We start from the raw sequence: 13,053 nt of genomic DNA on the forward strand, positions 1-13,053 counted from the left end.
CTTGGTTTTGCCGCCTTCTTGCAGTACGACTTAGTTTCGGCTTCTCTTCGATTTCTAATTGGGCGACGTCATGAGGTTGCGGAATACACCACATGACACTTTGGAGGTATTGTCCCCAATTATCCGCTAACTTCCGATGAGCATCAATGGCTCCTACATAACTAAGCCATTCTGCAGTGGATCTTTCCTTGTTTATTGCAGTGCGTACATTAGCTCGATAGCGTTGGCGCTTATGTCTCGTTTTCTTCTTACCAAGTTTTTGATTTTTGTTTCTATCAGATTCGGACTCACTTGGTCGATCTTCACTTGTGTCCCCCTCACTTTCGGATGAACTGCAAGAGGTCACTGTCCTAGGCCTTGAGCACCTTGCTTCCACATTTGGGTGAATATTTGATTCATTCCCCCCATCAGTCTTAGAATTAGTTTCTTCTTGAGATTCATACTCAGAGTTGCATTGGTCAGAGTCTTCGCTACTTTCAGTGTCAGTGGAGTTTACCACTTTTTCGCCATCAGGAGTCAAGTGCATAACACCTATCATGTTTATTGGCACTAACGGTGGCATATCTTGCCCCTCAGGTGTTACCCAAATTGTGCCTCTATTTTCCCATGTGTCTATGGTTGCTGCTAGGTGTACCCAATCCATGTTATCCGACTCAGTCATACCCGGTAGGACATCCATATAAGGAGAATCTTTCCCATCATCAGTCTCTTTTTTGCATGTATAGCAATACCTTAATGGGGCAGAGTGAATAGTGGTATCCGATTGATTATCAATGATAACCTTGCTTCCTAAAGGATGTGCACGACCATTCTCAAGATCAACTCGAATGACAGAGTCCTAGAATTGTAGGTAGACATGGTTTTTCGACCAATCATGCACCATTTGTGCTTCCCTCATGAAAGGACGTCCTAAGATCATTTGATATGACATAGGATGCTTGGAGAAATCCATTACAATGAAGGTATGTCTTACTCAGAGTTGCATTGGTCAGAGTCTTCGCTACTTTCAGTGTCAGTGGAGTTTACCACTTTTTCGCCATCAGGAGTCAAGTGCATAACACCTATCATGTTTATTGGCACTAACGGTGGCATATCTTGCCCCTCAGGTGTTACCCAACTTGTGCCTCTATTTCCCCATGTGTCTATGGTTGCTGCTAGGTGTACCCAATCCACGTTATCCGACTCAGTCATACCCGGTAGGACATCCATATAAGGAGAATCTTTCCCATCATCAGTCTCTTTTTTGCATGTACAGCAATACCTTAATGGGGCAGAGTGAATAGTGGTATCCGATCGATTATCAATGATAACCTTGCTTCCTAAAGGATGTGCACGACCATTCTCAAGCGAATGACAGAGTCTTGAAATTGTAGGTAGACATGGTTTTTCGACCAATCATGCACCATTTGTGCTTCCCTCATGAAAGGACATCCTAAGATCATTTGATATGACATAGGATGCTTGGAGAAATCCATTACAATGAAGGTATGTCTTACCTTGTATCCCAGAACCTTGATCTTAAGGTCCCTTAACATTCCAATAGGTTTAGCAATAGTTCCGTTTGCCATCTTAACCACTATGTTTGTGACTTCGAGGTGAGGTCTCCCCATAGATTCCCAACAGTTTTTAGTCACAATGCTCACTCCAGCACCACCATCAAGGATTCCCTTTAGAGTTAATCCCTTGGTAGTAATGGGGAGGGTTGCATTAGATTCGTCACCTTCAAAGTACTGTCCCAACTTGTTCACAGGTATTTCAACGACCGAGTCTTCATCTAGGTTGGGTTGTAGATCCCAATGTTCCCCTTCATCTTGAAGCGTGTCAGGTCTATCCATATTTGCAAATTGTGGTAGCCCCGCCTTTAGTTCTCCATTGAGAAATGCCCGAAGAGCTAAGAATAGCTCAGGATCTCCGTATAATTTGGATATGATCATGGTTCTAATTTCAGAGGACATGAAATCCATTAGCTTAGACACATTCAACGGTACTTTTCGAGACATCGCCCTTTGACTAGGGATTGGTGAAGATGGAATCACTTCCTCTTCGATGGGGTCAGGCATTCCCTCACTAAAAATTCTTTCAAGCAAAAAGGGTGTTTGCCCACTTCCCGATGTCCTATCCTCACTTTCTTCTCGAATGATACTAGGTATAGCTAATGGTTTATGGTTCCTGTGAGGCTGAGCTTGCGTAGGAAACACTGTGTCTGGAATTTTGATTTTTCTCAGGTTTGGCTCCAGTTCTCTTTGTGTTTCTTCCACCAAACTCCTTAAGTGTTGCACTTGTTCAATCTCCTCAACTGGGTTTGGGTAAGTTCCAATCTTTTTCTTGAGGGTTTTTGGCCCACGTGGCTTGTCTTGGGGAGTCTCAGTTAGTTTGGGTGGTCGAGAGAGCATTAATTGACTTGGTTGTGGGGCCGAGGAAGTTTCCTTCTGTTTCTCCTTATTTCTGTACTCGCTTGATTCTCTTTCGTTGAGCTCCCGAGTGGGTTCCTCCCTTAAGGTAGTGGCTTTGGTCCCTATGGTTTCTATTGAATCGGAATCATCTTCAGGATCATTCATATACACGGGGTCATCTCCTGTCCCTATGTTAGTCTTTGAACTAGGCTTGGAGCTCGTGGCATTAAGCGATCTCTTCTATCGTGTTTTCTTTTTCTTTGCCTGAGCGATTGATGCAGTATCCCTCTCTTCAAGAATGTAGTTTTGATTTTGAAGCATTGACCGTGTAACTACATTCGCGGGTACAACGGGTGTGGTTCCTCGTGCTTGGTTGGTGACCTCAACCAAATTCAATGGCATAATCTTGGGTGCATTAGGATTATGTGGACATTGAGCGATCAAATGATCTATGCCACAACGATTACATGTAAGTACCGGCATTCCCGATGTGCTCCCTTGATTTGGTTACATTTGAGTAGCGATCTTCTGTAGCCTATTAGGGCACTCCGCTACACGATGCGGTCCGCCACACTCGTAGCATTGAAGAGGTGGTCTCCTCGCCAAGGTATTAAGGTTTTGCCCTCTTGTGGCGAGAGCAGTCGCTTGATATACAGGCTTGACTTGCCCGAAATGATCCTCCATGTAGTACTGGGGAATCATTTCAAACGTATCAATCCCATATGGAGCAGTGGGGTCTATCTCCTCTTCATAATCCCCACACGCACTATGTGACTCACAACCCATCTGGTTTATTGGGGTAATCCTTGGATGTGGAGGTTGTGGTCCTAGCACTGGCGGTGGTAACGGCACAGACTGGACTACATTCGGATTCCTTGGAACTATGTGCTGTGACGGTTGCTCGACAGGTTGTGCAGGCATTAGCGCGGGTACTTGAGGTGTGTTTGACCAGGCTAGTGGTGCCTGATTTGCCAACATTCGCTTAAGTACTAGGCAATCCTTAGATTGATGGCCGTACTTACCACATGCATTGCAATTCCCATTGAATTTGACTCTGAATATGGGACATTCACTCGTGCTATGTGGTCCTAAGCACACCGAACACCATTGTTGCTCTCTCCTTGGGTACATATGGCTATTCTGAGGAGCTCGATTACCCCTAAAGTATTCTTGGAGAGCCTTAGTAAGGTCGGTCACACAGACATTTTGGATATCTTGGGCTCCTTGGCAATAGGTTTTACTGTCATTGGCTCGTGCCCAGATACTTGCGAACTAACGGATTTTGTTTCTAAAGACACCTTTTTACCTGCAATCATCAAGTTGTCTTCTAACTGGATTGCATTGGCAGTGACTGCTTCCCACGTTGTAAGACCTCTAATGACTAGGCCACTGTAAATGTCCTCGTGGCGTAATCCTCGGATGAATCTATCAAGCAGTTGGTTGTTATTGAAGCGCTCATCGGGAGTGCAGCGAGAATTTAGATGCTTCAATCGACTTATAAAGTCTCTCACTGACTCCCCTTCCTCGCGTTCAGCTTTTTGGAGTTGAGATGCTACTCTCCAAAGCACACCCTCACGTATGTATTCTTTCAAGAACAATCTCTTGAGAGTGGGGTAGTGAGTGCGCTCTTCAACCCTCAAGGTTTGATACCAATCTCCGGCCTTCCCACTCAAGGTTAAGCCTAAGGCTTTACACTTATGCAGCTCATTGTGCTCTTCCAAGACTTCAATGTGCTTCCTAACATCCTCGTTACCACTGAAGTTTTGAGTGAGCTTAGCCACTTGTATTGCCTTGCTTCTAGGTTCTCTCTCAGGCATACCCCGCATGTTTTCCATAATGGATCGTCCGATCGTCTGAGCAAACGCTGTGAGATCACCTAGGTGAGCAGGCGTAGCTGGTGGAGGCACTTTTGGGATAGCCTGGCTGATAGGAGTTAGCGTTGGTCTGAGTATGTTGGCAAATGACGTAGGATATGATATGTGACTAGGCCTAGCTCCTCTTGGATAAGGGTGGTGATAAGGCGGTCGTGGAGCATACACCATTGGCATACTAAGAGGTGTAGGAGCTACATGAGCATGAGTAGAGATAGGTACATAGGGTCGATAGGCACACTGGCACGCACTGTTGTAGGTACTGTTCCACTAGGTAGCGGCGTCGTACTAACTACAGTGGTAACAGGTGCGCTTTCTGTCATGCTCATAATTGGGGTAGGCATTGTGGATTCCCTAATGGAAAGTTCAGCCAAGGTTGGAAAGCTAAAGTTACTGCTCGTGGGCTCAACTTGCATTGAGACTCCAGGCGAAACAACATATGAAGGGTCTATGGGACTCATCGAGGGAGTCTCCAATTGTGATAGGGTTGGTTGTTTGGCCTTGCCCGTATCCAAAAACCTCATAGGGCCAGTGGAAACTAGGTTCACTCCCCTATTTTGCCTCTCAATTTGGATAATTCTATGAATAACCTCACATATCATTTGTTGTTGCTCCTCCAGATTAGTGGCGCTAGATGTAGATCGTCGGACTTCTAACCAACCTACATGGTATGTGTAGCCCGTGTATAGGTCAGTTAGAGTCTCTGTGTGTAGATCATATTCCCAATTTTCATTGAGAAATATCCCATCTAGACTTGGCGTGCCAAACGGTTCTCTTGAAGTGGACGCAATGTCACTTCTTATGGATTGGCTTCTAGGGACCTCTACTTTAGGAAGAGCATCGAAAGTTGGTAGCTCAGTAGGGCCCTCATTAAATGAAGTGGGTAGAATATCCACATGGACACTCTTTGGGAGGGTAGGGTCTACATAAGATGTGAATGGTGAATCTACTACCCCTCCTTCTTCATTTACTTCGCTTGTCGCATGCTCAGAGCGTGTAGCTCTACTAAAGGTCTCTATTAGACGACTAAACATGCTAGATCCGGGTTGTGGGGCCCAACCTGGCATGTTTTGGCTTGTCTCCTCAGGGTTCTTGGTAAGGTGCCCTTCCATGGCTTCTGAGTCAGAGGACGAGTCACTATCCACTATTCGTGGATCTTGGGTTGCACTCCCTTGGGTTCCAGCCGAAGGCCAAGATGCCAACGTGGAGGGATGGTGTGAGCCTGCGTAAACTGAAACGCTTTCTAGTGGTTCAGGCTCTAGCACCCGACCAGAACGTAGATGCATGTGATGTGGGTACCCTCCGTGCGTTGGTAACTATCCTTAAAGCCCACACAAGTGGTTTCTTAGGTATTTCGCACCCCGTTTTTACTTGTCTTTAGATTGTTTTTAACTCGTTTTTGACCCCCTTACTTACGGTCGAACTTGGACTAGGGCGTGTGATAACTCGAAACGAGCGTATCGTTCAAAGGGTCCTAGCGTGCTTTACAGCACCGTGTTTGCCTATCCGGAGCTCTCATGGTCCTCAAAACAGTCCGTTTTCCTATGGGGGAAGGGGCGAAAGCCTATTTGCTTGTGGAGGAAAGAGTGAGGGCTTTATCCCACATGCTCACTTTACTCCTTGGGGAGTGGGCTACATATAAGGCACAACTCCCCATAAGCTCTCACTTGAAAGAAGGCTATGGAGGCTCACTCTCCTATATATATATATATCAAAAGGCCGGGGCCGTGGGTCGTGGGTCAATTGGGGTTTTTTCTTTTCAAAAATTTTAGCTCGGGAAAAAAAAATACACAAAATTGATTCCTGCCTACTAGCATCCACATGTGTCATGTGCTTCTGACACGTGTGAGTGGTGTAGCCTGCCTCAGCTCCTACCTCAGCTCGGGAAAAAAAATACACAAAATTGCAACTGTAAAATACAAAGACTTGCCGCATGCTCGACTGTGGAAGCAGAACAAATGGCCCTCCAGCAGCGCCACGCTACTGTTAAATCTCTTTACATCTACCCAATCAAGGCATGCAGAGGAATCTCTGTCCCGACACTGCTTTCATTTCCTCTACGGGTAAGCATTGCCACTCCTCATGTGAAGCTCAGTCGTTGTCTAGCTCTCCTCACTATCATTATGTTCCTTGAGCGGATAGGTTTCAGGTAGGTGGCTTTACTTTTAGGGCGAGGTCAAGGGCTCACAACAATTTTGCTATGCATGGTGGTTGAAGGAAGTCCTTACCTAATATTTATCTCAAACTCTAACACCTTTCTTTTGATTTTAGACCTTACCACTGCTAAGGGGTGTCAAGACTCCGATGGAACATACCCGGTCAAAAGCCTGCCAGCATGTCTTGGCATGCATTAAGGATGAAGAAGCTTAGAACAAGATTCTGTCATCGATCAATCCTGAGATGTTCCCATTGGGATCCATTTTGCAGTTCCTCTCATTCAATGATTGGGTTCAAGTACTCTCAACTCTTGATAAGAATAAGGATGATGGTAATCAAACCATCTTTGACTTATTATCACAAATTCCCATGCTTACTTTCGGATCTTACCTCATTTGCTGCGGGGGTGGAGCAGATATCTCAAATTTCTTAAGAAAACAATGTGGTTTAGAACCTTCTTTCCTTGCTAATTCTCGCCTTTTAGAATCGGTGCCAAAGGTGTCTAAAGTATATCCTGTTTTACCTATTCGGCAGGTGGAGGTAGGATCAATGGAGGTGTCACATCGCCTCTAGACCCTCACAAATAAAGGGTTCCTAGCACCTATCCAAGCAAAAACTTGGATATATCTAGCAAAACTACCAGTTTCAATGCTTGATGAAGACTGAAAGAACCATGCTATCAAAGGAGTTCAATATTTGGAAAGAGGATAATTACTAAAATCATTTTTTTCTATGAGTTTTCTAGACCCATCTAAGTGCTCAGCGAGTCACATGTGGGCATCTATGGAAGAACCAAAGGGACCGTGACATTTTCCAAGGCTAATGTTGACTATTATTCTAAAACTATTCGGAATATCTATAGGCCATATATAAAATGTGTCTACAAATTTATTGATCCCAATGCCCCTATCCCCTTGTGATTCAAGCATAATTTGGTTTGACCATGCTATATGATATGTATTAAATCACTTGGAGGACCTATTTCCACAAAACCACTGGTGTTCCACCTCTTGCTTCTTTGTTCTTGGCTAGGAGGACAGGCTAGAAATTTGGTATTAGCACAAATAGTTTTTCTTCAGTTTAGACAGCTGATGTTGGGATGTATTAATTAAACTCAAGGGAACATAACTAGGAACCATTCTCAATAGCTATGGTCAATGTAAAGGGATAAAGCTCATAAATGCACTTCTAAATCCATGTATTGACAATGATTCCCCTTCATCTCCTTCTAGAAAGAAACCCAACTCTTCTTTTGGTACACCAAGTTCTTTCACCTCCTTCCTCTAGCTATAGTTCGGCTAGAAATAGATCAAAATCTTTTACATCAAAAGGTCATGGGAGTGGTTTTCCCGTCCGAAATTTGCAAGACTTGTAACTTTTAACTTTGTGTCCACAGATTTCAAAAAGCCACACTGGGGGAAGGATTCTCTGTACCAAGGATGAATTGCAAAAAGATAACTTCTCTCATTTCCTTTTTACTAACAAATTACTCCAAAAGAAGTATTAAACTAATGCTTTTAACTCTGTTTCAGGTAATCAAGATGCTTAAACGTCAAAATAGGCAGGAAATATAATGCTAGTCTAAAGAAGATGTTTTGCAAACATGAGGTCTTACAACGCCTGGAAACTGAGCCCCAATGTTTTTGCGATCAATTCATGACATATGCTAATGAACTCTTGGATTTTGGATCACATGTGTGCACTACAAATTTGAACATTGTTTTAGATACTAATATTAGAAGCTTACTTGCCAAAGGTCTAAATCATATTCCCACTGAACCACTAAATCCACATATGGCAACAATCAGTGCTATACTAAATTGCCTAGTAGACATTGCCAATAAGCTTCAATTGGAGTCCTTACAACTTAATGCAATTACAGAAGTTGTGCGCCACTTATTTTTTAAAAAACTAAATGGATCCCCAAGAAATGGCTAGGGATAGTTCTTGGATTAAATTTGAATTTTTACACTCAGTAAGAACACTACTTGAAAAATTCATGGTGACTGGTTTGGACAAAGCACCCAACAATGTATCCATCATCTGTAAAAAAAATTGGCATAAATAACGGGTAGAAGACGATTATCTAGTGATGAGTTTTATAAACTCATTGACAATCCATTCAAGATTGCCAACTATGAATGAAATATGAATATTTAAACAACTAACGTAAGGTTACCAGTATTGATCCCTACGTTCAAAATCCACAAAAATAAATTTAGATGGATTTCTAATGCAGCTAACTACATTTTTACAGATATTACTGCTATTATGACCAAAGCACTTAACTTAGTACTTGAGGATTTTCATAAAATATGTAGTACAAAGCAACAAGAGCTTAAAACATTTCTTAAAATACAAACTAATCCTTTTTGGATTATTAAAAATTCAACTGATGTAATATTAAATCTCCCAAACACTATCTCTTACATCTACACTGCCGATATCACTCAATGCTACAAGAATATCCAACTTATAGGGGAAACGAGACTCGTGAACATACGATACAATGTATGCAAGAAAAAAGAAAGAAGGAAGGATTTCCTAAGATATCCCTTAGCCACAACCTTCCTCGTTGGATCAAAAACCATCAGCCTCATTCTCGGATATTGTGGATGGTATAGAGATGCAACAACTACTCTTCTGGCTCTTTAACCATAACTTTATTCAACTTGGCTCACAAGTTTTCAAACAAACCAAAGGCATTCCGATGGGATTCTCTTGTTCACCAGTAATGTGCAACATATACTTTGCCTATTTTGAATATTGTTTTATAGCATCCCATGCGGATAGTATGCACAAACCCATGTTAGAAGGCATTACATATTCCTTCCAATACATGGAAGATATTCTCAATCTTAACTACCCTATGTTTGCTTCTTTACTAAAAGAAATTTTTCCAACTGACTTTATCTCTATAGAACCCACTTGGAGTCATAGGATAATGTTTGATGATACTTTTTCCATCACTAAATCAAACTATTTGAATATCAAATTTTCCCTCATAAGATCCTATACGGGTAATTTTGTAACACGATATACCTGGAAATGTGAAAAACTCCCTATTGTACCTTCTAAGTTTGTTAAAATAAAAAGCAACCGTCCTTTTATCCAAAGCCTAAAAATAATTCTTGGACCTTTTTTCTTGGTTGTTTATTATTCTACTAACCCTTTTGTCACCTACGAGGATATAGTCAAACTCATCAATAAGTTCTGTAATAACGGTTTCAGAAAAAAAGATGTACTTGATGTTATCATTGAAAGTCTAGCTAGCAATGAATGGCATGGGGCTAGATTTAATCCTTCTTTGCTTATTTATCTCTTGAGGCAGTAGGCCCATACTCATGGGACCTATTGCCTCAAGCCCTTTTGAGTATGGTGCGTGGATAGGGGTGGGCACACACACACATACACACACAAACCTATGCTTTTCACACTCACTAAATAATATTGCTTTATCTCTTTCTCCCACACTCCCACACACACACACACACACACAAACACAGAAACACCCTCTCTTGCACATCTTTGGTTAGATGCATCACTTGATGTTTGCAAATTGATTTACACCATGAAACTAAATTTCGGACGACTCGCATATGATTACTCATTAGTCTTCTCACCTAACCTCATACATGTGAGATATTACGCGACTGACAAAATGGTTATTTCCAACAAGCCCACTCTTGCGGCATTCTCTTTCTGGCTAGCGGGTGCTAGCTAGCTCATGTTCATGGCACTGCACATGTTATGGAGATAGTTGACGATGAAAGAATCAAGGCTCTGTGGATACGCTGGCGGAAGGTCTTAATATCACTTTTGGATATGTCCTCCAAGCTCCACCTATATAAAGGAGCCAAATGAGTGCTGAGACACTCACTTAGCCCGTTGAATGTCTTTTGGATATTTGCCATGTCTCTAGTATTAGCATCGGCTGGGAGTTCCACTTCTTAAGTAACTCTTGTTGATTTATCTCGCATAGCGATGGTACTCTATGTTTATGGCAAACCTACGGGTTTAATGACTACATGGAAACTCGTAGTATGCCGACGCCTGTGTATGACTTGTATTATATTATAGGATGATGACCCTTGGGAATCCTATACATAATACATATCCGACTCTGGATAATCTACATGCAAGTTTTTTAGATATTTCTCGAATCTTATACTATAATCAATTCTGAATTGTTTTTCAGATAAGAATATTGGTGTTTTGATTTTACTGATGATGTTAGGTTATGCACATTTTATGAGTTAACTAAGCTGATATAGGGATTTCGACTGTGTTTTTTTTAGAAATTTTAGCATGCCCAAATAATGTTGCATCATATCCTTCACCCTAGTAAGTAATGCCCCTCCCCTATACCCCAGCATTAAGGTCATTGGCCACATTCCTGGTTGTGTGTGCCTAGCATCCACATGCGTCTTGTGCTTTTGACACGTGTGAGTGGTGTAGCCTCAGCTCGAAAAAAAAAAACACAAAAAATTGATTCCTGACTAGCATCCACATGTGTCTTGTGCTTCTGACACGTGTGAGTGGTGTAGCCTGCCTCAGCTTGGGAAAAAAAAACACAAAATTACAACTGTAAAATACAAAGACTTGCCGCATGCTCGACTGTGGAAGCAGCAAAATGACCCTCCAACAGCCCCACGCTACTGTTAAATCTCTTTACATCTACCCAATCAAGGCATGCAGAGAAATCTCTGTCGACACCGCTTTCATTTCCTCTACGGGTAAGCATTGCCACTCCTCATGTGAAGCTCAATTGTTGTTTGGTAATCGTGCAGACCCTAAATTGTTTTGGAACTATACAAACTGATTTCTGTTTTTATTGACAAGTTGGGGCTTATTCTCAAAAGCTAATTATGGAACACCACTTATCATTGATGTGGGCTTTATTTAGTGTGGTGCATTGAATATGAGAGCTCACATAGCTATCTAATTTCTAACTTCAAATATGGGCAAGAAGAAGAGGAAGAAGTGCCAAATTTGTACAAAACATAGCCATGAAACCGATAAGTGTCCATACATGTGTGACGAGTGTCAAAAGGGAGATGAGTGCAAGCAGTTTTGCATGATTGAGTTGAGCACAAAACTTCATAACATAATTCAAAAATTTCATCATGCATCCAAGAAAGATTCCTTTGAGAAGATGGAGAGAGCTAGTGAAAGGCTAGATGCATTTGAAGGTATGCTAGATGATGGATATGCATATCATGAGACGCATGAGGGTCAGAAAAAGAGAACTTGTTCAAGCATGAAGAGAATTGAGAGGTTACAAAGAGCATGTGAAGCATTACATGAGAAGTATGAAGATTTTGAATGCGAATCAAGAGAGAGTGATGACGATGATGAGTGGGGATACCCAATGGGAGTGTCGATGATTGAGAAAAATAGAGTATAAATGAGAGTGAGCCAAAGATGTCACCAAGAACCCATAGCCAACATCAGGCATTCAACCAAATGAAAAAATTCTTCACCACACGCATCCCAATAACCAAGATGATGATGAAATTATGTGCATGAGCAATGTTTTTTCACAAAACTCCAACTCTGAATTTTCAAAAATAGAATCAAATCATATTTCAGTTCAAAGCTCTCAAAGAGAGTACTTTGAATTTGAGAATTCCATGTTCTTACATTCAATAAATAGATGTGATGAGATGTGATAAGAATCAGATAGATGTAAATGGATGGATGAAAGTGATATGAATCAGATAAATGTAAATGGATGAATGGATGAGAATGTTTGTGAAGGTGAATGTGAATGTGGAATGTGGATATGGATGTATGAATGAGGATGTGGATATGAATGTATGAATAAGGATGTAGATGTGGATGTAGATATGTGGATGTATGAATGTGGATAAGAATGAGATGTGATGATATGTGAAAGGATGTGATGTGATGTAAATGGATGAGAATGAGATGTGATGTGATAGATATGCATGTGAATGAATGTGGGATATGAATGGGTGTGATGGATGTGAATGGATGTGGTGAGATATGAGTGGATATGGTGAGATATGAATGTGATATAATGAGATGTGAATGGATGTGAAGTGATGTAGATAGATGTGAACGTGATGTGATGATATGTGGATGTGACGTGGATCTGAATAAATGTAGATGGATGTGATGTGATATGAATGGATGAGATGCAATGTGGATATGTTGTGATGTGTTGTGATTAGAATAGCTGTGGATAGATGTGATGAGATGTAATATGATGGGCTTTAGGTTAGGTTTTTTTTGAATTTTTTTTTTCGACCGCGTCTGTACGCCATGCGGTTACGTTCGTGGGCTTTAGGTTAGGTTTTTTTTTTTAGAAATATTATTTTTAGTTACGTCTGTACGCCACGTAGTTTTGAGTTTGGGTTTGGTAAAGATTTGAATTGTTGAGTGAGGGATAACTAAGGTTTTCTCTTAATGATAAGTAGGTGGCTAAAGTCACGAAAAAGGACACTAACTTAACTAAAAATTAATCTTTCCTAATCCCACTATTAATCACCCTTTAACTCTCTTTCTTTGATCTCTAATTACCCCTTGAGGAGATTACATGCATATACATGTACACAAGCACACACATATACAGATACATACTTACATACACAAGTCTATGCGCACAC

This window comes from Cibotium barometz, chromosome 25 (assembly GCF_041138505.1).
Source record: "Cibotium barometz isolate CiBa-2024 chromosome 25, ASM4113850v1, whole genome shotgun sequence".
Classification (NCBI taxonomy): domain Eukaryota; kingdom Viridiplantae; phylum Streptophyta; class Polypodiopsida; order Cyatheales; family Cibotiaceae; genus Cibotium; species Cibotium barometz.